Source organism: Nanorana parkeri, unplaced genomic scaffold (assembly GCF_000935625.1).
Source record: "Nanorana parkeri isolate BGI_ZX_2015 unplaced genomic scaffold, ASM93562v1 scaffold2563, whole genome shotgun sequence".
NCBI classification, from domain to species: domain Eukaryota; kingdom Metazoa; phylum Chordata; class Amphibia; order Anura; family Dicroglossidae; genus Nanorana; species Nanorana parkeri.
Window position 1 is genome coordinate 89,830 of NW_017308831.1, and position 3,558 is coordinate 93,387.

Here is a 3,558-nt window from a genome sequence, read left to right on the forward strand (position 1 = left end):
AGCAGACAGCAGGTGCTGGGCTTCATCCGGCGTAGAGATGCCCAGGATCTCCCCTCATGTTGGAAGACTAGCCGAAAAGGGTAGCCCCAGGCGTATTTAATCTGGCGGGAGCGTAGTATGACCAAAAACATAGTTTTGGAGGGTGGTACCCCTGACCTCAATAAACCCGTGGCTGTACATTTTGCCAGCTCCCGTCACCAGACCCACGAATTACGTGGTATGGTCATTGAACATGTGTCTGCATCCCACAGGGGCGGCAATCTTGATAAATTCCTCCTTCAACGAGAGGCCTTTTGGATGTACACATTGGATACTGTCATACCCAGGGGCCTCAACACAAACCTCACACTGACGTGTTTCTTACCTGATCGTTGAAACTGACGCTCCCTTGGGGTCTTTGTGTTCGTTCACATAGGATTTTTTTGTATATAGATTTCTTTTGATTTTTCCCACACATGTCTTTGCTACATGTTTCATTTACGCCTGGGTGGTCTCCAACCACAGCAGGGCATTTATTATTATATCGCTACTATCACTTCACTTATTTTTATCACAGATCCCTATTCGCTGGCCCATCCTTCCCTTTGGTGTTTGAGACATGTTCATCATGCCCATGTTACACATTACCGCAGTGACCATATGTTCAAGTTTTCTCCCACGTACGTATGCAGTGCATTCTTATGCACTGCATCACGACGTGGGCAATGCACGTTGTTTACGCATAGTGATTTAATTGACACCCTTAGGCTTCCCTAGCTCTGACGCGACCAGTTAGCCTATTGTTTTTTCCCCTCCCTTGTTCGTACAGATCTCTGTGGTATACGAATGATTGTTATTTTCATTTACTTTTTGCTACCACTGTGTATCATGTCTCATCTTGCTTAAACAGGGAAGGAAGGAACAAAGGATAGAAGGAAGGAAGAAAATATGGAATGAAAGAGGTAAAGTGGAAAGGAAGAATTAAGAAATGAATGGAGAGAGGAAGGAAGAACAGATAAAAGGAAGAAGAAAAGAAGGGAAAAAGGAAGGATGAGAAGGAAGTAAGGGAAAAAAGGAAGGGAGGTAGGGATCAGCCAAGGAATGAGAAAGGAGAGAAGGAAGTATGGAGGAAGGAAGGGAAGAACAGATAGAAAGAAGAAGAAAGGAAAGTAGGGGAAAGGAAGAGAGGGAGAAAAGAAAGAAGGAGAGAGAGAAATGGAAGTAGGGCGGAAGGAAGGAAGAACTAATAGATGAAAGAAGAAAGGAAGGGAGGGGAAGAGGACAGAAAAAAAAGAGGGAAGGAAGGAGGAACTGGAGGGAGAGAGGGAGGAAGAAAAGAAGAAAGGGAAAACCGAAGAAAGGAAGAGATCCAGGGAAAGAGGAAGGAACAAAAGAAGGTAGGAACACATTAAAAAAGGAGGAAAGGGAGGGGGGAAAACAAGGAAAGTAGGAAGAAGATAGGAAGGGAGGGAGGGATGGAGGAAGGAGGGAAGGAAAGCAAGGAAAGAAGGAAGTATGGGAGAAAAGGAGGGCGGAAGGAACAAAGGAAGGAAGGAAGCAAAGAAGGTGGAGGGAGGCAAGGAAGGGAGAATGTAAGGAAGGAAAGAAAGGAAGGAAGGAAGGGAAGGAAGCCTAACGGATGGAGCATTGAGTTTATTTTTTTAAGATGCACAAATTGGTATAAAAGGTTCTAATACATTAATGTACTTTTGAATGTTCTAGAACATTTACTCTGGGAATATTCAGTCCTCCAGCAAAGCCCCTTCCCTCCTTGCACGTCATAGTCCTCTCTCCTCTCTTCTGGGAGTGTCTAACACTGTCTGTGCTGGCCCATCTCCTTTATCCCTTCCTTCTCCTCCCTACATAACCTTTATGTAGCTGTCAGGCAAAGAGCCTAGGGGGGTGAATACTATAGAGCAGTGGTGGCGAACCTTGGCACTCCAGCTGTGCCAAAACTACAAATCCCAACATGCATCTGCCTCTGGGAGTTATGTCTGTGGCTGTCAGAGCCATGCAATGCCTCATGGGACTTGTAGTTCCAAAACAGCCGGAGTGCCGAGGTTCGCCACCACTGCTATAGAGTCACTTGATTGACAGCTGTGAGTCTGCTGGGGCCAGTGACATCACATCCAAGATGGCGGCCCCCAGCGGAAGTCTCGGGGATTCCGGGTGTCTACACAAGGGAGGATTTCCCAGGTAAATCACAGGTATAAAGAACGTTGAATCCACATGATATGTTATGGGAAGATCGTTGCCGAAGTGGTGCCGGCCTTTAGCATCCACATTGTATGCGCTGTGCAAGTTTGAGTGACACACACAGTGTGTACAATGCAGGTCCTACAAGCCGGAGGTCTCGCCCGCATTTCCATCACAAAGGGCGGCAGAGCCGCAGAGAAGGATTCAGTTTTATTAGTTTATTGATGGTATCAAATGCTTCTGTATCGAGTCTTCTCAATGAAAGGTCCAGACTGAGCTGAGCCACCAGTTTTCCGAGCTAAAGCACAATTTCCATTTTCCATCTCAGTGCTGCTCGTCTCATGCAGCCTCTTTGCAGCCACTTCCTGTCTACGCCCATTCCAGGGATGGCTGCACGGCATTTCTCCGGAGCGGGATTCCAGACGGTGACAACATAACACCATGTCGGTGTAATGTGCGTAGAAGCGGCCACTTGCCTCCATCGGAGCCACTGCGTGACAACACAGGAGTGCAAATGCGAGAAAGGGGAAGAGTGTTGTCACCCCATAACAGGAAGTGCCTAAATTACATTCAAAGAATGAAAGGGGCGGGTCCAGGGACAGTCAGGCTGGGGTGAAAAGTGGTAGATGATGCAAGGAAATGAGGCGGAGCTCTATCTGACTGGCTGCAGCTTCTAATGCACATGGTGAGGAGCTCCCAGTGTGCAGAGACATCAGAGGAAGACATTTCAGTCCAGGAGAGGAGCCAGTTAGAGTTGCCACCGTCCTGTTTTCCGCCCGGACAGTCTGGTTTTGGAGTCTTGTGTCCGGGTTTCCAGCCAGCGGGCACCCGGACACAAGACACTCAGTGCCGACACTGGCGCTTTAAAGTTTCTGACAGAAGCTCAATCCCGGGCAGCCGCATCGGCCTGAAACCGGATCTTCCTCTGAGCTGCGGGCAGCCTGTGCCTGAGGAAGATCGCGCTTGCCTGGGACCTCGGCAACTGCATCTGTGATTGCTCCTCCTTCTAATCCTCCGGCTCCCTGACACCATGCTGCACGCCCAGACAGCCCTGAGAGTCGCGCATCCCACCTGAGAGTGGCACAGCCCACCTGAGTGTCACACAGCCCACCTGAGAGCCCACACAGCCCACCTGAGTGTCACACAGCCCACCCGAGAGCCCACACAGCCCACCTGAGAGCCCACACAGCCCACCTGAGTGTCACACAGCCCACCTGAGAGCCCACACAGCCCACCTGAGAGCCCACACAGCCCACCTGAGTGTCACACAGCCCACCTGAGAGCCCACACAGCCCACCTGAGAGCCCACACAGCCCACCTGAGTGTCACACAGCCCACCTGAGAGCCCACACAGCCCACCTGAGTGTCACACAGCCCACCTGA